General features: G+C 53.7%; 2 long non-coding RNA genes across 2 annotated transcripts in view; one reads left to right on the plus strand and one right to left on the minus strand.

Moving 5' to 3' along the window:
- The window catches only part of LOC135408630 (uncharacterized), a 154,986-nt gene that overhangs the window by 73,437 nt on the left and 56,567 nt on the right, over nt 1–24,982 (plus strand). Inside the window, exons 7-8 of the long non-coding RNA XR_010427729.1 lie at nt 12,445–12,576; nt 13,552–13,681. This is a non-coding gene — a long non-coding RNA (uncharacterized LOC135408630). The remainder of the gene's footprint in view (nt 1–12,444; nt 12,577–13,551; nt 13,682–24,982) is intronic.
- LOC135408637 (uncharacterized) overlaps nt 1–24,982 on the minus strand; it is an 89,771-nt gene that overhangs the window by 60,387 nt on the left and 4,402 nt on the right. The window lies entirely within an intron of this gene.

A 24,982-nucleotide genomic window follows, 5' to 3' on the forward strand; every position in this document is an offset into this window, starting at 1 on the left:
GTTCACCCGGTCAGCGTCAGGAACCATCCCAACTGAGGCCTCGGTGAGTGCTTTTTGTGTGACTGGAGAGTGAAGCTGTGTGAATGACCTGGCTATTGCTCAGTGTACTCCTAATTAAAGTGCCTTTTACTCCGTGTTCCCAGGCTGCGTCTTTCCCTTCGGTCGCCGTGTGTGTGCCGGACACCTCTGGCAGGACTAACCCTGTGGCTTTTATGTCCAACGTGCTGTATGCCTGCAGGTAAGAAAAGCTGGGAGTGCAGTCCCTCTGCTTTGGTTGCTGTGTCTCTTTGGGAGTTATTTTGGAGGGGAATGAGAGAGCGATTTGGTTTGAAGGGGACCTTCAAAGGCCACCCTGTCTTCCGTGGGCAGGGGCACCTTCCACTCTCATCCCCGGTTGGATGCTGCAGGTCCCATCCCTTCCACTGGGGGCAAAGGGCCAGGTGAGCGTGGGATCCCTGAGCTGTGGGGTTGGGCTGTGCTGAGTGGGGCAGGTGGGTCCCCGTTGGTGAGCCCGAACCTTGGCTTGGGGTTTCAGTAGCCCGGGGGGCCGAGCTGGGGGGTGTTTGCAGCTCTGCCAGGGCTGGAGCTGACACAGCGCTGGGGGAGAGCCTGGAGCTGGGCTGGGCCGGGGGACAGCCCAGGGGAGCTGGGGGAGGGTTTGGGACTCCCTGGGGGGAAAGGAGGGGTGGATGGGCTGGATGGAGCCACGGGCCTGTGCTCCTGGGAACACACTTGTCCAGAGCGCTGGGATCCAGGTCAAACTCCAGTTCCCCTCGTGTCCAGGGATGCAGGGTCTGAGGGATTGGATTTCCCTGGGGGTTGCAGGAGACCAGGAGTGAGAGGAAACATGCTGCCAGAGCAGGCTGTGTTTCCCTGTGAGGACAGAGAGCCTGTGGGCTGAGGTGAGATTGCTGTGAGTGTTGGGATGAGCATTCCAGGGAACTAGGAGCTTGGAATTCCAGGTGCTGATGGAACCATTGCCTTAGGTGTGTTTAGTTTGTGTCTGTGGGAGCTGGGATTAGGGCTGGAGAGCTGTTGCTGGGAACAAAGGGTGGAGAAAACCTGCTCCACGGATGTTTAAGGAAGGATGGAGTAGCAGGGAAGGGGAGTATTTCTAGACAGTATCAATATTCTCCATGTGGGATGGAGCAGCGATGGGGGTGGTTCGGTTTGGCCTGGGCCGGTCAGGATCCACCATAAACAACCCACCAGACTCTGAACCCTCACTGGACATGTCCAGCCCCTCAACAGAAACTCAAGTCCTTCATTAACTGTTACAGAGGAAAAATGATTGGTAATTGCTTCTGATCTGTGGAGAATCTCCTTTGGAATGATCAAGCAGAGAGCGTACCAAGGCAAGCAGAGCATTTCGTTTGGCTCTTTTTTTTTTTCTGGTTTGTCATTTTCTGTTTGGCTTCAGTGTATTTTGTGTGCTCCTGTTCAGGAGGCAGTGTATTTTTACCTTGAAATTCGGGGTGATTTTGTTTGTTTGTTTAGGGTTTTTTTCTTTCCCAGTTGAATCAGGCCTAGTCCGATGTTGTCCTACAGGACTGCTTTGGTGCTGGGTCAGAGAGAGAGAAGGGGAATGACTTTTCATTCTCTTCCAAGCAGAAGTGGGAGGTTGTCTTGCCCCTCCCCAAAGCACTGCAGGCACATGGGAGTAGCTCCTTGCTGGCCCACCCAGTTCTCTGAGAAACACCTGTGGGGGAGAGGTTTAAGTCTTAATGACAATGCTCTGGTCTCTTGGTGGCAAAGAGTGGGTCCTACAGTCCCAGCCTGATGAGGGAGAACAGGAACCTCTGTTCTTCGTGCAAACCTTCTGTTGCTCCTTGTGCAGTCTTTTCTTTCCGTTGTATGTGTTACTGTCCAGAATCTCTCTAAGGAAAGCTGTTAGAAATTTAGAGGTAGGACTGGGATTTGGGTCTGTTCCCTACAAACTGCTGCAAAGCCTGAAGGACCGGGCTGATGAGTGTTCTTAACAAAGGGGGTTTATTAATATTCTGTCAGATTTCCCTCAGCTCTGGGCAGGACAGGCAAGGGTTCGGGTCGGGAATTGTGCAAGCAAGACCTGTTATTTCTCCTGTGCGTGTGTCAGTTTGGCAGGGCTGGGACAAGGAGGACTCGTGCGGGCACCTCCAGAGACAGCGGGAACGGGAGCGTGCTGCAGAGAAGGAAAGTTCCAGGGGGTGGGTGCTGAGAAATTTGTCCTTCCCTTGCCCTGTGCTCTGCACTCAGCAATGGATCAAGTGCAGAAGTTTCCTGGGGACCCTGGAAAATGAGGCCGGGTCTGCCAAGAAAAGTGGGGCCAAAGGAGCAGGACCTGGGTCTGCGAGCGTGGGAGAAACAAGGGCCGGGTCATCCTCTGCTTCCAGGAGGGAGGGCAGCAGGAAAGGCCACGGACTAAAGCACTGAAGTGCCGTTCCCCAGGGAGCCCCTGCCCAGCACTGAACTTGCTTGTGCACTTGCTGTCCCTTTCCCAGCGGAGCCGAAGCGTCGGGTGCGGGTGCCGGGGGGATGGAGCTGCCAAGGACAAACTGGGAGGGTGTTTGTGAAGGAAGGGGGTAGAAGGAGCTCTTGACGTGCTTTTTTTACTTCTTCATCCCACAGAATTGCCACGAGAGGAAATACTTCAGAGGGGCTTCCCTCCAGATAAGCCCTGAATATGCCAGGAGGTTTCAGCCGGGAGAAAGGAGCTGTGGAAGAAAAGCAGCCTAAAAATAGCCAGCGGGGATCATCAGGTTTTCCAGCCAAGAAAAACAAGGACGGAGATGAGGGAATTGGGTTCCAATTCCTAATGATTTGGTGGGTGTAGGAATGATTTCTGTGTGTTTTCCAGTCCCTTTTGATTCCTGGGAAGATTTTAAAATGATGGCTTTAGCAATCAACTAAATTGGAGATGTTGTTTTTGAGAGGAAATGATGCCAAATAAATGCAGAGAGAGAGCGTGGAATCATCTGGGGATCCTGGAGTGGTTTGGGTTGGAAAGGATCTCAGGGATCATCTCCTTCCATCCCCTGCCACAGGCAGGGACACCTTCTAATAGACATCCAGCCTGGCCTTGGCCACTTGCAGGGATGGGGCAGCCACAGCTTCTCTGTGCCAGGCCACCTCCCCACCCTCCCAGGGAAGAATGTTTCCCTTATGTGCAATCTTTCCCTTTCTTCTCTGCAGGAAGTGGGCTGGGACAAGGGAATTGGCTCCCACGAGGCCGAGGATCAGAGCAGGCTCTGCACAGGGGACGACTTCCACTTCCGAACGGGGAAGGGCACCTTCATCCCCACCCCCGGCATGGGGACGGAGTAACATCTGCCTGCAGCTGGCTGGAGTTCCCCTTGGCTCTGGGCTCTCTGCCCACGGGCCGGGGATCATGGCCAGAGTCCTTCAAACCTGGGGCACAGTGGCCTTCACAGCATCCCTGCAGCCCGTCCAGGGCAGGCTGCTGCCCATCGGCCCCTGATCACAGGTGGATGTAGAAGTGATGGTGTTTAGGGAATGCTGATTGTGTTTCCCTGACTTTAGCAACGCGGTCATTAAAAAGAGAAAAATAACAAGTCTATGGAAATCCCTGCACGTGGGAGCTTGCAGCGCTCGGGATTAAACTTGGCTCTCTAATGTTAAAACTGTGGGCGAGGGGCGGTGCCCGAGCAGGGCCAGCGGCGGTGCCGGACGGGGCCGGCCCGGGGGTCCCTTCCCCGCGGGGTCGCAGCCGCGGGACCCGCCCCCGCCCCGCGCGGCCCCTCCCGGCGCGCCCCGCCCGGCGTTGGGGGCTGCGGCCGCTCCCGGCGCTGCCGAGGCTGCCGGGGAGGGACCGGCCTGTGCCGGGGGCACGGGGTTCGTTCCTTGGGTTCGAGGGCGGCAGCGGGAGCGGCGCTGCGGGGCGGGACGGGCGGGAGGGGCCGGGGGAGGGCGGGGAAGCCGCGGCGGGGCCCGGGGGCTGCAGCTCTCTGGCTTCCCGACTGGCTTTGCAGACATTTGCCACCTTCAGAGGAGGCACAAATCCCCGCGGAGCTGAGCAAGGGGTGCGGGGAGCGCAGGGAGCTGGGACGGGGCTGTGACCAGGGCAGGGTGTGCGCAGTGCCCCAAACCCGCACCCAAAACCAGCCGGAACAGCCCCAGAGCCCAGAGCGAAGCGCCGCGGGATCGCGCCGGCCCCGCCCCTCGACCCGCCCAGGCCCCGCCCCCCGGCTCGCGCCGGCCCCGCCGCTCGGCCCCGCCCTGCCCGCCCCCAAGAACGCCGCCGTCCCCGCTGCCCGCCCCGCTCCCCTTGTCCCGGGAGAGCTCCCGGCCGGGCCGTGACCGCGGAGCTCCCACCGCCCTTCCCCGGCCCCAGCAGCGCCCGCCGGGGCTGCGGCGGCGGCGGGAGCCGCGCTGAGGGAACGGGGGCGGGGCCGCGCTGAGCGGGCGGGGCGGGGCCGCAGGGCCAGGCGGGCTGGGATTGGGCGGAGGCGCTCGAGTGCTGATTGGGCAGCGCTGCCGGCCCGCGGTATAAAGGGCCGGCGGGGCAGGTGCGGTCGGTTGTGTGTGAGGGCTGAGGGCGCGGCCCCGCTGCTGCCCGGGCTGCGGAGGGGAGAGCGCCTTGGCCGCTGGGTTTGTGGACAGGGGGAGCCGGGGGGCGTTTAGGGGCGCCTTGTGCTGGGCAGCGGGGGCCGGGTAAGCCCCTTACCTGCCAGGTGACCCCGGGGGGAGCCGTGGCCGGGCTGCGGGGCTGGTGCTCTCTGGGTGTCTCGGGTTTTGCTTTGGGATCCCAAACCCTTTCCCCGTGCAGGGTTATGAGGCAAAGACTGCTTTAATTTGGTTTTTTTGTGCTGCGTTAATGCTTTTTACTCGTTCTGTGTCCATTTGCAGCCTCGCTCGTGGTTTCCCCTGGGGCGGAGGCGAGTTGTGCTTCCTGCGGGGAGAGAGAAGGGCCTTGGGAAGCTGCTCCATGAGCCACAGCTGTGCCGAGCCCGGGAGTCTGTCCAGGTAAGAGCAGGGCTTGTACTGCCAGGGAGGAGCTGGGTTTGCTGTTGGAAGGTAGAATGTGCCCGTGCCTTTCAATGCAAGGACAGGCAGAAGCTGGGAGGGACCCTGAGCAGGTTTGGTGGCACGACAGCAGTTTGAAAAGACCTTGACTGTGGGGGAAGTGACCAGGAAAAATGATTCCTTTTTTGCAGGGAGGCAGTTTGCAAGGACAGGGGGGTTGCTGTGCTCTCTAGCAAAAATACTGCCCTTGGGATGTCCAGGGTGAGGAAATGTTGGCCCCGTGTGGGCTGGAGCAAAGGTGTGTGGGTGCCTGTGTGTGACAGCCCTGGGTGTACAGGAAGGGGGTTCTGGTGCCATTGGAGCTGCCAGGGAGCCAAAAAGGGCACAGTTGTCTGAAAAAGGCAAAAAGTCTCAGCCTCTGTTGACACCTGCACCAAAGGAGATGCAAAGTTTCCCTTTCTCATCTGCAGACTTCACAAAGCTCCCCAGGAAAGGAAGCTTTAGATTCGTCCCCAGCTTTATGCTAAAGGTTTCCTTCCTCCTGTCTCAGCACCCTTTCTGCTGTTGGGAGATCACAAGGCAGATGGAGAAGATCCCCAGGCATCTGCAGGCACAAGGGACTCGTACAACTGCGATTTTCCTACAGCCCTTGTGAAAGGGACTTCCAGGATACTCTTGGGAATGTGCCAGCTCTCCTGCTGGAGCTTTTCTATGGAATATTTTAACACAAAGGGTAAAACTAAAGTCAGGTCTGTTCTGGAGCCTGTTACACTTGTGCAAAACTCCTTTCTTCTGTTTATTTTCTGTTCTGAAAAGCACAGTCTGGGGTTCATGGGCAATTCCTATTGAGTGATACCATGAAAATAATTTTGTAGTGAAAGGGGAAAGGAGCTGTCTATGGGGGTCAGGTGTCCATGATAAAAGCTTTTTGTTTTTCAGTCAGATAAGCCTTAAAATATCTCACAGTGTGTAGGAATGCCTGGCTTCTTAAAGTCACCAGCTGAGTCTTAGAGGCTTCTTTGAAGAGCTGAGTTCAGGCAGGCAAATTGGCCCCCAGGAGGGACTCTGTGCCTGCTCTCCCGTGGCTCCAAGGGATCTCTGGCCCTTCACGCCGGCACTGAGATTTTCTCGGGAAGGGCCTCAGATCCCCGGACCAGTCTGGGACACAGGCAAGATCCCCCTGCCTTTAGAAATGAGGCCTTCTTGTGGCTTTCTCCCCGTCCCCGTTGGTGGGTTCCAAAGAAGGGCTCTGGAAATGCCTTTTGGGCTGTCCATTGAAGCCTTGGGACCAAATTGGCCCCCTGGAGGGACAGTGCTGTTGGTGCCCCCGGGTTGGGGCACCCCGAGGACTCCAGCGCGCACCGAAAGGATTATTCGGGGAGATCCTCGGGGTGCCCGGCCCTGGGGAGCTCAAAGCAAGGTCCCTGCCATGGATTCAGGCATTGCTGAGAGTATCCCAGGGGTCCCTGTCCCTGCTAGACATGGAGCTCTCTAATGGGCTGGAATTGGGTGATAAAAGTGGTGCTCCAAGTGCCAAAGAAGTGTGGGATTGGGATTCAGAAATGAGCAGTGAGGGTCCAATTGGCTGTTTTCTCTGGAATGTGACTGTGAGAGCTGCAGGAGTGCCAGGTGTGTGTTCCAGTCCCCAGCATTTGGTTTGCACCTGTCCTGGTCAGACACAGGTCCAACTTGCTCAGTCCTTAACCCAAGAGAGGGAGAATTAAGGACTGGCACTGTTCAGGTGATTGGTGTGACAGGGGTCAAACTGGGAAAACACTGGGTGATTGCTCAGTTTCTCTCTTTGCCAAAGTCAGCCAAACCTGTGCTAGGAAGAGATGGACTGGAAAAGTTGAGGCAGAAATGGAATTGAAAACTGGGGCTATTGACACTGTAATTGCTGAAACTAAATGTGTCCAAGCAGCAGCTCTTGTTGTGCAGGGAATAACTCCTGTCAGCAGCAAGGTCCCGACTGAAGTGGCAGCTGCAGTTGTTCCTGTGGTGTGGGCCAGTGGAACTGCAGGAGAGTGGAAGAGGGCAGAACCTGTAGGTATTACCCCTAATGTGGGATCTCTCCTGGTAAGGCCAAGCCAGTATCCTTTAAAATCAGAATGCCAGACTGGATTGGTTGCAGGAACAGCTGAATTTGCTCCTCCTGGTTTGCTTGTAGGACGTGAATGCCAGAACCTGCCAAGAAACCAATGGGCAAGGGGATTGATTAGTGCAGGACCTGAGAGAACCCCCTGAAATGACAGCCTGGAGTAGTTTCCAGGATTAGATTGCAAAGATGGCCTTTGCTGCCTCTCCTTGAGCAAGGAAAGCCAAGAAACCTTTGCTTTTGCAGGAGAAAATGGGGCAAGGGGGCAGGAAGAAGAGAAGCCCCGTGACTCCTCCCTGAGCCCCAGCCAGCCCCTGAACTGCCTTCCTGGGAATGGTGGGACGGGCTGGACTCTGGATTGCTCTCTCTGGATGTGTGGTAAGACTGTTAGGGCAACTTTTCCAACAGCCTGTAAGAATTTGCTGCCTTGGCTAGATGGTGCAAGGGCAGCCTTTAAGCAGCTGAAGCATTCCCTGAGGAGAGCTCTGGGTCTGCCAGATGTCTCAGAACTGTTGGAAGCATCTTTGGTGGGGAGGGCAAAGAAAGGCCAAGGGGTGCAGTGACCCCCCCTGAGAAGGGACTTTGAGTTAATGGCATCCCTGATGGGGAACTTTGTGGGCTGTTCCCCCTGTAGGGCAGGTGACAGTCCCAGCTACAGGGATGGGAAAAATGGTTAAAAGGGAGCCCCAAAAGCTGGAAATCCTCCTGGAGGCTCTTGGCAAACAGAGTTTCCTGAGTTCCCCCTGACAGAAGGGTAGTAATAGCTTTGAGTGCTAGTAGATCCTTTGAATAGATAGCCTTGTTGCCCCAGTAGGCCTTGTCCAACTCCCCATCTTCCAGGTGATATACATATTAAAGTTTCAAATGCTGTTCCTAATCCTTTGTTGTCTTGAGGCTCTCCCCTCAGGAACTGCAGGAACTCCTGGTGCCGCCTGGGCCGATGGATTGGACGCCCCAGCCCCTCCGTTCCTGCCCAGCCCCTGGGGCTGTGTCGAGTGGTGGCACTGCCAGCCCTGCAGGGGAAGTGGGAAGGGCCTTTCCAGGTCTGGTGGGTCACATTGATAGCAGGTAATGTTGCAGGACAAGGCCCTTGAGTTAAGAAAGCTCCTTTGGATTGGTGAGCACGACAAAGTGGATCCTTCAGAGTTCCCATCCGTGTTTGTGTCTCAGCCTGTGTTAGGATTCAGGGCTGTCAGGTGTTGTCACTGAGGAGTCAAACTCTGCTTTAAATAATGAGACCCTGGCCTGATGGCCCAGTGTCAAGGCAAAAGGGGGAATGTTATCTGAGTGTAGAGATGTAACAAGGGCTAATCCTTTTTGCAGTGGGATGGAGCCTGGAAAGTGCACAGAGCTGAGCCAAGGAATTGAAAGGGACCAAGCAAGGGAGGTGAAGGAAGAAGGAAGAAGGGAAGTGAGGCAGCAGGCAAGCAGCACCAAGTTGCTGTGTAAGCAGGTGAGTTGTGTTGAGGTTCCTCAGGCAGGCACTGAGGACTTGGAGGGCTCCAGACAGAGCAGACCTGGGAAGGCCCTCGGTGGAGCTCCTTGGAAACCTTCTAAGGGTAGGTGTGCATGGTGATAAGTGTTGGGATTGTCCTGAATGTGGAACAGGAATGCAGGGAAGCAAAATGAACCCTCCTGTAATGCTGACCCCTCCCATCAGCTGCAGTGGAGACACCTGTGTGTGCCCTTTGGGATCTGATTGCCAGGACCCCTGTGGGGCTGGGATCATGGCAGGGTGTTGTAAGCAAGGAATGCCTGGCTTGGAAAACTCACCAGCTGAGTCTTAGAGGCTTCTTTGAAGAGCTGATTTCAGGCTGGAAAATTGGCCCCCAGGAGGGACTCTGTGCCTGCTCTCCCGTGGCTCCAAGGGATCTCTGGCCCTTCACGCCGGCACCGAGATTTTCTCGGGAAGGGCCTCAGATCCCCGGACCAGTCTGGGACACAGGCAAGATCCCCCTGCAGTTTAGGACCAAATTGGGCCCCCTGGAGGGACAGTGCTGTTGGTGCCCCCGGGTTGGGGCACCCCGAGGACTCCAGCGCGCACCGAAAGGATTATTCGGGGAGATCCTCGGGGTGCCCGGCCCTGGGGAGCTCAAAGCAAGGTCCCTGCCATGGATTCAGGCATTGCTGAGAGTATCCCAGGGGTCCCTGTCCCTGCTAGACATGGAGCTCTCTAATGGGCTGGAATTGGGTGATAAAAGTGGTGCTCCAAGTGCCAAAGCAGTGTGGGGTTGGGATTAAGAAATGAGCAGTGAGGGTCCAATTGGCTGTTTTCTCTGGAATGTGACTGTGAGAGCTGCAGGAGTGCCAGGTGTGTGTTCCAGTCCCCAGCATTTGGTTTGCACCTGTCCTGGTCAGACACAGGTCCAACTTGCTCAGTCCTTAACCCAAGAGAGGGAGAATTAAGGACTGGCAGTGTTAAGGTGATTGGTGTGACAGGGGTTAAACTGGGAAAACATTGGGGAATTCCTCAGTTTCTCTCTCTGCCAAACTCACCCAAACCTGTGCTAGTAAGAGATGGACTGGAAAAGTTGAGGCAGAAATGCAATTGAAAACTGGGGCTATTGAAACTGTAATTGCTGAAACTAAATGTGTCCAAGCAGCAGCTCTTGTTGTGCAGGGAATAACTCCTGTCAGCAGCAAGGTCCCGACTGAAGTGGCAGCTGCAGTTGTTCCTGTGGTGTGGGCCAGTGGAACTGCAGGAGAGTGGAAGAGGGCAGAACCTGTAGGTATTACCCCTGATGTGGGATCTCTCCTGGTAAGGCCAAACCAGTATCCTTTAAAATCAGAATGCCAGACTGGATTGGTTGCAGGAACAGCTGAATTTGCTCCTCCTGGTTTGCCTGTAGAAGGTGAGTGCCAGAACCTGCCAAGAAACCAATGGCCAAGGGGATTGATTAGTGCAGGACCTGAGAGAACCCCCTGAAATGACAACCTGGAGTAGTTTCCAGTATTAGATTGCAAAGATGGCCTTTGCTGCCTCTCCTTGAGCAAGGAAAGCCAAGAAACCTTTGCTTTTGCAGGAGAAAATGTGGAGAGCGGGCAGGAAGAAGAGAAGCCCCGTGACTCCTCCCTGAGCCCCAGCCAGCCCCTGAACTGCCTTCCTGGGAATGGTGGGACGGGCTGGACTCTGGATTGGTCCCTCTGGATGTGTGCTAAGACTGTTATAGCATCAACCAAGCAGCACCAAGTTCCTATGTAAGCAGGTGAGTTGTGTTGAGGTTCCTCAGGCAGGCACTGAGAACTTTGAGGGCTCCAGACAGAGCAGACCTGGGAAGGCCCTCAGTGAAGCTCCTCAGAAACCTGAAGCCCCTGGGCCTTTTTGGGAGCTTGAGCTATTGCAGCCCTGGGGATGGCTTTGGTTTCCTTCTCTCCTCAGAGTAAAACCCTGTGGAGGAGTCTGTGATCTCCCTGATTTTTGTATCATAACTGGAACTTGGAAGAAAGTTGACCTTGTGTAATTTCCCAACTGCCTTGGCTGGGTTGAACCAGCAGTGCCAGATTGTTGTAGTGTGCAGGTTATTGTTTGTGTCTGAGCAGTTTGGGGTTGATTTGCCAAGGAAGGCCATGGAATGTTATGGTAGTTTTGTCCCAATATTGGTAGGTAGTGCCCTGGATTAGTTGATTTCTGCCTCACTCCCTGATGTCTGAGTTTTGAGGTTTACCAAGACCTGGTAGTTTTTGCAGTGGGATGTTCCCTAGAAACTGCATGGAGCTGAGCCAAGGAACTTAAAGGGACTGGGCAAGCAAAGTCAAGAAAGAATGAAGAAGGGAACTGAGGCAGCAGCCAAGCAGCACCAAATTCCTCCACAACCAGGTGAGTTGTGTTGAAGTTGCTAAGGTGGCGACTGAGAACTTTGGGGTCTGTAGGCACAGGGGACCACCAGAGACCCCCAATGGAGCCTCTCAGAGACCTTATAAAGGTTTGTGTATATGGTAACAGGTGTTGGGATTGTCCTGAATGTGGAACAGGAATGCAGGGAAACAAAATGAACCCTCCTGTAATGCTGACCCCTCCCATCAGCTGCAGTGGAGACACCTCCATGTGCCCTTTGGGAGCTGATTGCCAGGGCACCCGTGGGGCTGGGATCAAGGCAGGGGGTTGTAAGCAAGGAATGCCTGGCTTCTAAAATTCACCAGCTGAGTCTTAGAGGCTTCTTTGAAGAGCTGATTTCAGGCAGCAGAATTGGCCCCCAGGAGGGACTCTGTGCCTGCTCTCCCGTGGCTCCAAGGGATCTCTGGCCCTTCACGCCGGCACCGAGATTTTCTCGGGAAGGGCCTCAGATCCCCGGACCAGTCTGGGACACAGGCAAGATCCCCCTGCAGTTTAGGACCAAATTGGGCCCCCTGGAGGGACAGTGCTGTTGGTGCCCCCGGGTTGGGGCACCCCGAGGACTCCAGCGCGCACCGAAAGGATTATTCGGGGAGATCCTCGGGGTGCCCGGCCCTGGGGAGCTCAAAGCAAGGTCCCTGCCATGGATTCAGGCATTGCTGAGAGTATCCCAGGGGTCCCTGTCCCTGCTAGACATGGAGCTCTCTAATGGGCTGGAATTGGGTGATAAAAGTGGTGCTCCAAGTGCCAAAGAAGTGTGGGATTGGGATTAAGAAATGAGCAGTGAGGGTCCAATTGGCTGTTTTCTCTGGAATGTGACTGTGAGAGCTGCAGGAGTGCCAGGTGTGTGTTCCAGTCCCCAGCATTTGGTTTGCACCTGTCCTGGTCAGACACAGGTCCAACTTGCTCAGTCCTTAACCCAAGAGAGGGAGAATTAGGGGCTGGCACTGTTCAGGTGATTGGTGTGACAGGGGTTAAACTGGGAAAACATTGGGGAATTCTTGAGTTTGTCTGTTTGCCAAAGTCAGCCAAACCTGTGCTAGGAAGAGATGGACTGGAAAAGTTGAGGCAGAAATGGAATTGAAAACTGGGGCTATTGACTCTGTAATTGCTGAAACTCAATGTGTCCAAGCAGCAGCTCTTGTTGTGCAGGGAATAACTCCTGTCAGCAGCAAGGCCCCGACTGAAGTGGCAGCTGCAGTTGTTCCTGTGGTGTGGGCCAGTGGAACTGCAGGAGAGTGGAAGAGGGCAGAACCTGTAGGTATTACCCCTGATGTGGGATCTCTCCTGGTAAGGCCAAGCCAGTATCCTTTAAAATCAGAATGGCAGCTTGGATTGGTTGCAGGAACAGCTGAATTTGCTCCTCCTGGTTTGCCTGTAGAAGGTGAGTGCCAGAACCTGCCAAGAAACCAATGGCCAAGGGGATTGATTAGTGCAGGACCTGAGAGAACCCCCTGAAATGACAGCCTGGAGTAGTTTCCAGTATTAGATTGCAAAGATGGCCTTGGCTGCCTCTCCTTGAGCAAGGAAAGCCAAGAAACCTTTGCTTTTGCAGGAGAAAATGGGGCAAGCGGGCAGGAAGAAGAGAAGCCCCGTGACTCCTCCCTGAGCCCCAGCCAGCCCCTGAACTGCCTTCCTGGGAATGGTGGGACGGGCTGGACTCTGGATTGCTCCCTCTGCATCTGTGGTAAGACTGTTGTGCCAGCTTTTAAGAACAGCCTGTAAGCCTTTGCTGCCTTGGCTAGATGGTGCAAGGGCAGCCTTTAAGCAGCTGAAGCATTCCCTGAGGAGAGCTCTGGGTCTGCCAGATGTGTCAGAACTGTTGGAAGCATCTTTGGTGGGGAGGGCAAAGAAAGGCCAAGGTGTGCAGTGACCCCCCTGAGAAGGGACTTTGAGTTAATGGCATCCCTGATGGTGAACTTTGTGGGCTGTTCCCCCTGTAGGGCAGGTGACAGTCCCAGCTGGAGTGATGGGAAAAATGGTTAAAAGGGAGCCCCAAAAGCTGGAAATCCTCCTGGAGGCTCTTGGCAAACAGAGTTTGCTGAGTTCCCCCTGTCAGAAGGACAGTGACAGCTTTTGAGTGCTGGTAGATCCTTTGAATAGACAGCCTTGAGTGTGTCCTTGTTGCCCCAGTCGGCCTTGTCCAACTCCCCATCTTCCAGGGGATGTACACATATTGAAGTTTCAAATGCTGTTCCTAATCCTTTGTTGTCTTGAGGCTCTCCCCTCAGGAACTGCAGGAACTCCTGGTGCCGCCTGGGCCGATGGATTGGACGCCCCAGCCCCTCCGTTCCTGCCCAGCCCCTGGGGCCGTGTCGAGTGGTGGCACTGCCAGCCCTGCAGGGGAAGTGGGAAGGGCCTTTGCAGGTCTGGTGGGTCACATTGATAGCAGGTAAAGTTGCAGAAAAAGGACCTGGGGTATGTTATTCTTGAGTTCAGAAAGCTGCTTTTGATTGGTGAGCAGAACAAAGTGGATCCTTCAGAGTTCCCATCCGTGTTTGTGTCTCAGCCTGTGTTAGGATTCAGGGCTGTCAGTTGTTGTCACTGAGGAGTCAAACTGTGCTTTAAATAATGAGACACTGGTCTGATGGCCCAATGTCAAGAAAAAAGGTGGAATGATATCTGAGTGTTGAGCTGTAACAAGGGCTAATCCTTTTTGCAGTGGGATGGAGCCTGGAAACTGCACAGAGCTGAGCCCAGGGATTGAAAGGGACCAAGCAAGGGAGGTGAAGAAAGAAGGAAGAAGGGAAGTGAGGCAGCAGGCAAGCAGCATCAAGTTGCTGTGTAAGCAGGTGAGTTGTGCTGAGGTTCCTCAGGCAGGCACTGAGGACTTGGAGGGCTCCAGACAGAGAAGACCTGGGAAGGCCCTCGGTGAATCTCCTTGGAAACCTTCTAAGGGTAGGTGTGTGTGGTGATAAGTGTTGGGATTGTCCTGAATGTGGAACAGGAATGCGGGGAAGCAAAATGAACCCTCCTGTAATGCTGCCCTATCAGCTGCAGTGGAGACACCTGTGTGTGCCCTTTGGGAGTGGGTTGCCAGGGCACCTGGTGGGCTGGAATGATTCAAGAGCATAGGAATAGAAGATTGCCTGGCTTCTAAAACTCACCAGCTGAGTGTCAGAGATTCTTGTACGAAACTTTTGGCAACACTTGAACTTCTAGTGTGTACTTCTGAGTTCAGTTGGAAAGAGATTGCCAGGGAACAGGGATCTTTCTCTGTGCAAGATGTTGCACTTGCTGAACTTCGCATCTGAGCTGATGCCCTTGGCAGGAGAGGTGCTCAGCAAGGAGGCTCTTTGCTGCTAGGCAGGAAGCAAGGCCAGTGCCCTTCCTCCCCAAGGCCCAGCCCAGCAGGGCTGGCAGGAGCTGCTGGTGTGGCTGCTCTTTGGGTTCTCAGCTGTGCCCGTGGGGTGGTGACATCGTGTTCCTGCCTGTGCTCCAGGGCAGCCAAAAGCCCCAGCACAGCCCCTGGGCCTTTTTGGGAGCCTGAGCTGTTGCAGCCCTGGGGATGGCTTTGGTTTCCTTCTCTCCTCAGAGTAAAACTGTACAGGGGAGTCTGTGATCTCCCTGATTTTTGTATCCTAACTGGAACTTGGAAGAAAGTTGACCTTGTGTAATTTCCCAACTGACTTGGCCTGGTTGAACCAGCAGTGCCAGATTGTTGTAGTGTGCAGGTTATTGTTTGTGTCTGAGCAGTTTGGGGTTGGTTTGCCAAGGGAGGCCATGGAATGTTGTGGTGTTTTTGTCCCAATATTTGTAGGTAGTGTCCTGAATTAGTTGATTTCTGCCTCACTCCCTGATGTCTCAGTTTGGAGATGTACCAAGAACTGGTAGTTTTTGCAGTGGGATGTTCCCTAGAAACTGCATGGAGCTGAGCCAAGGAACTTAAAGGGACTGAGCAAGCAAAGTAAAGAAAGAATGAAGAAGGGAACTGAGGCAGCAGCCAAGCAGCACCAGGCTCCTCTACAACCAGGTGAGTTGTCTTGAAGTTGCTAAGGTGGTCACTGATAACTTTGGGGGCTGCAGGCACAGGTGACCACCAGAGACCCCCAATGGAGCCCCTCAGAGACCTTATAAAGGTTTGTGTTTATGGTAACAGGTGTTGGGAATGTCCTGAATGTGGAACAGGAATGCAGGGAAGAAAAATGACCCCTCCTGTAATGCTGGCCCCTCCCATCAGCTGCAGTGGAGACCCCTCCGTGTGCCCTTTGGGAGCTGATTGCCAGGACACCCGTGGGGCTGGGATCATGGCAGGGTGTTGTAAGCAAGGAATGCCTGGCTTCTAAAATTCACCAGCTGAGTCTTAGAGGCTTCTTTGAAGAGCTGATTTCAGGCAGCAGAATTGGCCCCCAGGAGGGACTCTGTGCCTGCTCTCCCGTGGCTCCAAGGGATCTCTGGCCCTTCACGCCGGCACCGAGATTTTCTCGGGAAGGGCCTCAGATCCCCGGACCAGTCTGGGACACAGGCAAGATCCCCCTGCAGTTTAGGACCAAATTGGGCCCCCTGGAGGGACAGTGCTGTTGGTGCCCCCCGGGTTGGGGCACCCCGAGGACTCCAGCGCGCACCGAAAGGATTATTCGGGGAGATCCTCGGGGTGCCCGGCCCTGGGGAGCTCAAAGCAAGGTCCCTGCCATGGATTCAGGCATTGCTGAGAGTATCCCAGGGGTCCCTGTCCCTGCTAGACATGGAGCTCTCTAATGGGCTGGAATTGGGTGATAAAAGTTACGGCGGATTGGGGATATTGGGGGAGACCTCCAGGCCTTATGCTGCTTGCCCCATTACCTGCGAGGTTAATGCCCTTCCCCCCACCCCTGCACGTGGCCCGGTGACCCCGCAAGGAGCACACACAGACCACCTGGGAGGGACGGACGAAAGAGGAAGTTTATTGTGGGGTTTGGGTTTATAAGGCTTTTAGGAGGGTCAAAGGGGACCAATCACAAGTTCAGGGTCACACAAAAGAAACCATCAGGTAAGGGGTCAACAGCCAGTAGGAAGGGGTTAACAGGGGACCAATGGGACACCTCAGGACACCTTGTGTGGGAGACAATAGCTTCACAGAGGGGTGTTGGGAAGAGGGAGACAGTGACACTGCAGAAAATACACAAACATGTTGAGACATGTTTAAACTACAGTAAAAACTTCTGTTTCCATAGGGTTTGAGCTGTTTTCCTCACCAGTCCATCTCTGACAGGACTTTTTTCACACTGCATATGGCAAGTTCATTGCTACATCTCCTCCTTTTTTGTCTTTTAAAGCTGGATATGCTTTTAATGATTGAGATGTTCTGGTACAACTGAGGAAGCATGGAAAGACACACATAAAGAGAAACACTACGGAAAGTCCTAGTACAATAACTACAATAATTTTCTTAATAGTGGAAGAGAGGCCTTTGAAGGGCAGCCAGTTGAAAAAATCATCAAAGGTCAGAGGATCAGCTTGCTTGATTTCATGAACTAAGGACTTAAGCCGATTAATCTGGGAGTGGATAGATTGGGAGTGATCAGAGAAGTTGAGGCAGCAGAGGCCTTCAAACTCCTGACACCCATGGCCATTTACTAGAAGGAGAAAATCTATTGCAGCACAATTTTGTAACAAAGCTTTCTTATTGGTTTGGGTATCTTGTAAGAGATCATCAAGGGCAGCACTAGTGGCATTAGCTTCTTTTGCTAGCCAACATCCCATTCTGGTAAGGAGAGTTAAGGCTTTTGTGGAGCTGACAATTGGAAGTATACCACTTATAATGTTTGCGGTGTCTGACCAAAAATGCATGTTGGAGTTGCATTCTGCTGTGAATTCATTCAAGGACTAAAGCATGTTCTTCAACTGGATGTGGGGGTGCTGCAGCTACAGGGACCTGCACTGCTTTAGGTTGAGAAAGGGGTTTTGATTGTGATGGATAGAAATTAAGAGGTGGGTGCAAACCTTGGAATTGCCTGCGCACTCTATGATGTGAGAAGGGTGAGGTGCTTTGGAGGTTAAGGTTTCTTTTTGCACAATTTTTGGGAGGTCTTACAGGTAAAGATTTCATAAGGGTAGCTGGATTGTACAGTGTTAATTTTCCAAATGTGCAGGGGCCTCCAGCAGCTAATCTGGGAATCATATTCCAGACTCTAAGTCCACAAATTAAAAAGACTCCTTTTGGAAGAATAACCGAATCAGGGGTAGCATGTATCTGGTAAGGAACCTCTTCCTTGCACCAGAAACTGAAATTGGAATAAGGTCCATAAGAGGTGACATTAATTAATTCAGGAGGGGCAACATATTTGTTGTGAATGAAGTAAAAACAGAGAGGAGAAACAATACTCCCCAAGATTTCTAATTCCTCAGGTCTCTGCCACTGATAGCTAAATGTCTGTCTGTCATGTGAAGTTTTTGCTGGTCTGGTGAGACAGTCCAAGAATGGATTCTTGAACTGATCGTGGTCATCACACCAGGGGATATACTGATTTCTAAAATTACCCCATTCTCTCAGTGTCCAGGGGATTCCTACCAGACAGGTCTTAAAAGGGTGGGAGGGATCTAAGGTAGAGAGACAGATAGAGTCAGTATTTAGTGATTGTGCTCCATGAGCCACAGCTGTGCCGAGCCCGGGAGTCTGTCCAGGTAAGAGCAGGGCTTGTACTGCCAGGGAGGAGCTGGGTTTGCTGTTGGAAGGTAGAATGTGCCCGTGCCTTTCAATGCAAGGACAGGCAGAAGCTGGGAGGGACCCTGAGCAGGTTTGGTGGCACGACAGCAGTTTGAAAAGACCTTGACTGTGGGGGAAGTGTCCAGGAAAAATGATTCCTTTTTTGCCGGGAGCCAGTTTGCAAGGACAGGGGGGTTGCTGTGCTCTCTAGCAAAAATACTGCCCTTGGGATGTGCAGGGTGAGGAAATGTTGGCCCCGTGTGGGCTGGAGCAAAGGTGTGTGGGTGCCTGTGTGTGACACCCGTGGGTGTGCAGGAAGGGGGTTCTGGTGCCATTGGAGCTGCCAGGGAGCCAAAAAGGGCACAGTTGTCTGAAAAAGCAAGAGCTCTGTCAGCCTCTGTTGACACCTGCACCAAAGGAGATGCAAATTTTCCCCTTCTTGGTTGCACAAAGCTCCTGGGAAAGGAAGCTTTAGATTCTCACTCAGCTTTATGCTGAAGGTTTCCTTGCTCTCTCAGCAGAATGTCAAGTGCCACCGTGTCCCTGAGGTCACCCTTTCTGCTGTTGGGAGAGCACGAGGTGGATGGAGAGGATCCCCAGGCATCTGCAGGCACAAGGGACTCGTACAGCTGTGATTTTCCTCCAGCCCTCGTGAGAGGGACTTTCAGGGTGCCATGAAGTCGTGTGCCAGCTCTCCTGCTGGAGCTTTTGTCTGCTGTATTTGAACACAAAGGGTAGAACTAAAGTCAGATCTGTTCTGGAGCCTGTTACACTTGTGCAAAGCTCCTTCCCTCTGCTTATTTTCTGTTCTGGAAAGCAGAGTCTGGGGTTCCTGGGCACTTGGTATTAAATGATACCATGGAAGTCATTTTGTAGTGAAAGGGGAAAGGAGCTGTCTGTGGAGGTCAGATGTCCATGACAAAATCTGATGTTTCTTCACTCAGTAAGCTCTTAAAGTATCTTACAGTGTGTAGGAATGTCTGGCTTCTAAAACTCACCAGCTGAGTCTTAGAGGTTTCTTTGAAGAGCTGTTTTCAGGCAAGCAGAATTGGCCCCCAGGAGGGACTCTGTGCCTGCTCTCCCGTGGCTCCAAGGATCTCTGGCCCTTCACGCCGGCACCGAGATTTTCTCGGGAAGGGCCTCAGATCCCCGGACCAGTCTGGGACACAGGCAAGATCCCCCTGCAGTTTGGGACCAAATTGGCCCCCTGGAGGGACAGTGCTGTTGGTGCCCCCCGGGTTGGGGCACCCCGAGGACTCCAGCGCGCACCGAAAGGATTATTCGGGAGATCCTCGGGGTGCCCGGCCCTGGGGAGCTCAAAGCAAGGTCCCTGCCATGGATTCAGGCATTGCTGAGAGTATCCCAGGGGTCCCTGTCCCTGCTAGACATGGAGCTCTCTAATGGGCTGGAATTGGGTGATAAAAGTGGTGCTCCAAGTGCCAAAGCAGTGTGGGATTGGGATTAAGAAATGAGCAGTGAGGGTCCAATTGGCTGTTTTCTCTGGAATGTGACTGTGAGAGCTGCAGGAGTGCCAGGTGTGTGTTCCAGTGCCCAGCATTTGGTTTGCACATGTCCTGGTCAGACACAGGTCCAACTTGCTCAGTCCTTAACCCAAGAGAGGGAGAATGAAGGACTGGCACTGTTCAGGTGATTGGTGTGACAGGGGTCAAACTGGGAAAACATTGGGGAATTCTTGAGTTTGTCTGTTTGCCAAACTCACCCAAACCTGTGCTAGGGAGAGATGGACTGGAAAAGTTGAGGCAGCAATGAAATTGAAAACTGGGGCTATTGACACTGTAATTGCTGAAACTAAATGTGTCCAAGCAGCAGCTCTTGTTGTGCAGGGAATAACTCCTGTCAGCAGCAAGGTCCCGACTGAAGTGGCAGCTGCAGTTGTTCCTGTGGTGTGGGCCAGTGGAATTCCAAGAAAATGGACAAGGGCAGAACCTCTAAGAATTACTCCTAAGGCAGAGTCTCTCCTGGTAAGGCAAACCCAATATCTTTCAAAACTACGAAGCCAAGCTGGATTGGTTCTAGTAACAGCTATCATGGTTGATAGTAGAATGCTTAATGAAGGACATGTAAGAAAGGAAATGGAAGAAGATGATGGAATGATGGAGCATTGCTGGAGCTGGGGCCTGACAGACAGTGGCCCTGGATGTTTGTTTGTGGTGGGGAATGAGCAGCTTGACCTGCCCAGGGTTGTCTGTGCTGGGGGTGGGTTTGGGTCCTGTGTGGCCACAGGTCTGTGCAGCAGCTGCATTCATTAAATTTTTTTATAATGTGCCAGGCTGCTGAGTTTGTTGTCCCTGTTTCCTTCCTTTGGAGTGTCCCAGTGTCCCTGCTTGGCTGTTTGTTGCCCTGCAGGGCAGAGGAGCCAGGCCTGAGCTGGCTGAGTGTTGGTGTGACCCACAGTGGGTGTCCCTGCCCTCGGACAGTGCCCAGAGCTGCCTTTGCCATCCCCTGCTGAAGGGTGGAGCTGCCCAGAGCCAGCAGCATCCAGCTGGAGGATGCAGGAGGATGCAGCTCCTGTTGTCTGGGAGGTAAGAGGTGGGGTGCAGGAGCTGGCAGGGGTGTTTTGCAGGCAGAGGGAGGGCAGGAGCAGGAGAATTGCAGGTGCAGCAGCTGGGTCAGTGCTGGATGGAGTCAGGCTGGGAAAGGGCCCTGAGTGTCAGGGCAGGGGGAGAGCCCAGGGTGGCCCTGGGAGCCCTGGGGCTGTGACCAAGTGCAGTGGGCAAAGGAATGGGCACTGGAGAGCTGGGCACACAGCTGGAGGAGTTGCAAGGAGCACCAGGAGACTGGAATGCAGGAGCAGCAGTTCCTGTGTGTGTGTAGAACCAGGTGTACTGCAGCCCCAGTGAGGTGGGAAATGAACCTCAGAGGCTGGGAACGAGTCCCCTACACTGGTTTAAAGTGGACCTATGGTCTCTCAAAGTGCTTGTTGTTTGTTTTAGCATTTGTTTGTTTTGCTTTATCAGTTGAAAACTGAAGTGATTTTCAAGGTGTTGGCACAAGTTTCCTGTTCCTTAGTGAGGTGTTGACTCAGTACCTTTTGTGGAGCTGCTGTTGGATGAAGAGGTGCCCCCAATTGACCTGTAAGGTCCTGTTTTCTTCCCCCCTTGCATTCTCCAGCTTCCAGGAGATGGAATTCCAGTGCTACAGTCTACATGGCTCGTGGTGCTCCCAAAAGGAGACTTTGTGCCTTCAAGGCAAATTCCAGTGCCCTTGAGCTGTTGGGAGAAGTGGAGGGTTGGCAGTGAGAGGCCTGGAATGATGTTGTTGTAGCAATCCCACAAGAAATGAGCAGTGAGGGTCCAATTGGCTGTTTTCTCTGCAATGTGACTGTGAGAGCTGCAGGAGTGCCAGGTGTGTGTTCCAGTGCCCAGCATTTGGTTTGCACATGTCCTGGTCAGACACAGGTCCAACTTGCTCAGTCCTTAACCCAAGAGAGGGAGAATGAAGGACTGGCAGTGTTCAGGTGATTGGTGTGACAGGGGTCAAACTGGGAAAACATTGGGTGATTGCTCAGTTTGTCTGTTTGCCAAACTCACCCAAAGCTGTGCTAGTAAGAGATGGACTGGAAAAGTTGAGGCAGAAATGCAATTGAAAACTGGGGCTATTGAAACTGTAATTGCTGAAACTAAATGTGTCCAAGCAGCAGCTCTTGTTGTGCAGGGAATAACTCCTGTCAGCAGCAAGGTCCCGACTGAAGTGGCAGCTGCAGTTGTTCCTGTGGTGTGGGCCAGTGGAACTGCAGGAGAGTGGAAGAGGGCAGAACCTGTAGGTATTACCCCTGATGTGGGATCTCTCCTGGTAAGGCCAAGCCAGTATCCTTTAAAATCAGAATGGCAGCTTGGATTGGTTGCAGGAACAGCTGAATTTGCTCCTCCTGGTTTGCTTGTAGAAGGTGAGTGCCAGAACCTGCCAAGAAACCAATGGCCAAGGGGATTGATTAGTGCAGGACCTGAGAGAACCCCCTGAAATGACAACCTGGAGTAGTTTCCAGGATTAGATTGCAAAGATGGCCTTTGCTGCCTCTCCTTGAGCAAGGAAAGCCAAGAAACCTTTGCTTTTGCAGGAGAAAATCTGGACAGGGGGAAGGAAGAAGAGAAGCCCCGTGACTCCTCCCTGAGCCCCAGCCAGCCCCTGAACTGCCTTCCTGGGAATGGTGGGACGGGCTGGACTCTGGATTGCTCCCTCTGCATCTGTGGTAAGACTGTTAGGGCAACTTTTCCAACAGCCTGTAAGCATTTGCTGCCTTGGCTAGATGGTGCAAGGGCAGCCTTTAAGCAGCTGAAGCATTCCCTGAGGAGAGCTCTGGGTCTGCCAGATGTGTCAGAACTGTTGGAAGCATCTTTGGTGGGGAGGGCAAAGAAAGGCCAAGGTGTGCAGTGACCCCCCTGAGAAGGGACTTTGAGTTAATGGCATCCCTGATGGGGAACTTTGTGGGCTGTTCCCCCTGTAGGGCAAGTGACAGTCCCAGCTCCAGTGATGGGAAAAATAGTTAAAAGGGAGCCCCAAAAGCTGGAAATCCTCCTGGAGGCTCTTGGCAAACAGAGTTTGCTGAGTTCCCCCTGACAGAAGGACAGTGAGAGCTTTTGAGTGCTGGTAGATCCTTTGAATAGACAGCCTTGAGTGTGTCCTTGTTGCCCCAGTAGGCCTTGTCCAACTCCCCATCTTCCAGGAGATAGACATGTTAAAGTTTCAAATGCTGTTCCTAATCCTTTGTTGGCTTGAGGCTCTCCCCTCAGGAACTGCAGGAACTCCTGGTGCCGCCTGGGCCGATGGATTGGACGCCCCAGCCCCTCCGTTCCTGCCCAGCCCCTGGGGCCGTGTCGAGTGGTGGCACTGCCAGCCCTGCAGGGGAAGTGGGAAGGGCCTTTGCAGGTCTGGTGGGTCACATTGATAGCAGGTAAAGTTGCAGAAAAAGGACCTGGGGTATGTTATTCTTGAGTTCAGAAAGCTGCTTTTGATGGGTGAGCAGAACAAAGTGGATCCTTCAGAGTTCCCATCCGTGTTTGTGTCTCAGCCTGTGTTAGGATTCAGGGCTGTCAGGTGTTGTCACTGGGGAGTCAAACTGTGCTTTAAATAAGGAGACCCTGGCCTGATGGCCAAGTGTCAAGGCAAAAGGGGGAATGATATGTGAGTGTTGAGATGTAACAAGGGCTGATCCTTTTTGCAGTGGGATGGAGCCTGGAAACTGCACAGAGCTGAGCCCCAGGATTGAAAGGGACCAAGCAAGGGAGGTGAAGAAAGAAGGAAGAAGGGAAGTGAGGCAGCAGCCAAGCAGCACCAAGTTGCTGTGTAAGCAGGTGAGTTGTGTTGAGGTTCCTCAGGCAGGCACTGAGGAGTTGGAGGGCTCCAGACAGAGAAGACCTGGGAAGGCCCTCGGTGAAGCCACTCAGAAACCTGACGCCCCTGGGCCTTTTTGGGAGCCTGAGCTATTGCAGCCCTGGGGATGGCTTTGGTTTGTTTGTCTGCTCAGAGTAAAACTCTGTGGGGGAGTCTGTGATCTCCCTGATTTTTGTATCCTAAGTGGAACTTGGAAGAAAGTTGACCTTGTGTAATTTCCCAACTGCCTTGGCCTGGTTGAACCAGCAGTGCCAGATTGTTGTAGTGTGCAGGTTATTGTTTGTGTCTGAGCAGTTTGGGGTTGATTTGCCAAGGGAGGCCATGGAATGTTTTGGTGTTTTTCTCCCTATATTTGTAGGTAGTGCCCTGATTTAGTTGATTTCTGCCTCGCTCCCTGATGTCTGAGTTTGGAGATGTACCAAGAACTGGTAGTTTTTGCAGTGGGATGTTCCCTAGAAACTGCATGGAGCTGAGCCAAGGAACTTAAAGGGACTGAGCAAGCAAAGTCAAGAAAGAATGAAGAAGGGAACTGAGGCAGCAGCCAAGCAGCACCAAGCTCCTGTGTAAGCAGGTGAGTTGTCTTGAAGTTGGTAAGGTGGTCACTGAGAACTTTGGTGGCTGCAGGCACAGGTGACCACAAGAGACTCCTGATGAAGCCCCTCAGAGACCTTATAAAGGTTTGTGTATATGGGATCAGGTGTTGGGAATGTCCTGAACACAGAACAGGAATGCAGGGAATGAAAATGAACCCTCCTGTAATGCTGACCCCTCCCATGAGCTGCAGTGGAGACCCCTCCGTGTGCCCTTTGGGAGCGGATTGCCAGGACCCCAGTGGGTCTGGGATCATGGCAGGGTGTTGTAAGCAAGGAATGCCTGGCTTGGAAAACTCACCAGCTGAGTCTTAGAGGCTTCTTTGAAGAGCTGATTTCAGGCAGCAGAATTGGCCCCCAGGAGGGACTCTGTGCCTGCTCTCCCGTGGCTCCAAGGGATCTCTGGCCCTTCACGCCGGCACCGAGATTTTCTCGGGAAGGGCCTCAGATCCCCGGACCAGTCTGGGACACAGGCAAGATCCCCCTGCAGTTTAGGACCAAATTGGCCCCCTGGAGGGACAGTGCTGTTGGTGCCCCCCGGGTTGGGGCACCCCGAGGACTCCAGCGCGCACCGAAAGGATTATTCGGGGAGATCCTCGGGGTGCCCGGCCCTGGGGAGCTCAAAGCAAGGTCCCTGCCATGGATTCAGGCATTGCTGAGAGTATCCCAGGGGTCCCTGTCCCTGCTAGACATGGAGCTCTCTAATGGGCTGTAACTGGGTGATAAAAGTGGTGCTCCAAGTGCCAAAGAAGTGTGGGATTGGGATTAAGAAATGAGCAGTGAGGGTCCAATTGGCTGTTTTCTCTGGAATGTGACTGTGAGAGCTGCAGGAGTGCCAGGTGTGTGTTCCAGTGCCCAGCATTTGGTTTGCACATGTCCTGGTCAGACACAGGTCCAACTTGCTCAGTCCTTAACCCAAGAGAGGGAGAATGAAGGACTGGCAGTGTTCAGGTGTTTGGTGTGACAGGGGTTAAGCTGGGAAAACATTGGGTGATTCCTGAGTTTGTCTGTTTGCCAAACTCACCCAAACCTGTGCTAGGAAGAGATGGACTGGAGTCTCTGATCCCCTGGGCAGTTGTCCTGCATGACCTGGGAGCCTGTGGGATTAGACTGGACTGGGCAGAGAGGGAGCAGTTTGTCCTGTGGAGCTGGGCTGGGTTTGTTCAGGATGCCTTGGGAGGCAGGGCTGGAGAGGCCCCTCTGTTGGCTGTAGTGCTGGAAGGTTGTAGCAGCAGGGATGGAGCCTTCGACCTCCTGCTCCCCCGTGAGCCCCGCCGGGCCCGTGCCCTTGGCAATGGAGGGCCCCCCATTGCTGAGCCAGCGGGTCCGGGGCCAGGAGGGATGGGATCAGGATGCCGAGCTCCACCCAGGGCCAGGGCTGCCAGTGTTCAACCATGGAGGGAACTGAGAGCAGAGTGAGATGGAGGCCAAGCTCCAGCACAGGGATGGGTGAGAAAAGACCCTGGTCCTCAGGTGGAGCTTTGAATTCCCTGGAAAAATGGATCCTGTCAGATGGTTCAGGCCCT

The sequence above is a fragment of the Pseudopipra pipra genome, unplaced genomic scaffold, assembly GCF_036250125.1.
Source record: "Pseudopipra pipra isolate bDixPip1 unplaced genomic scaffold, bDixPip1.hap1 HAP1_SCAFFOLD_54, whole genome shotgun sequence".
Classification (NCBI taxonomy): Eukaryota; Metazoa; Chordata; class Aves; order Passeriformes; family Pipridae; genus Pseudopipra; species Pseudopipra pipra.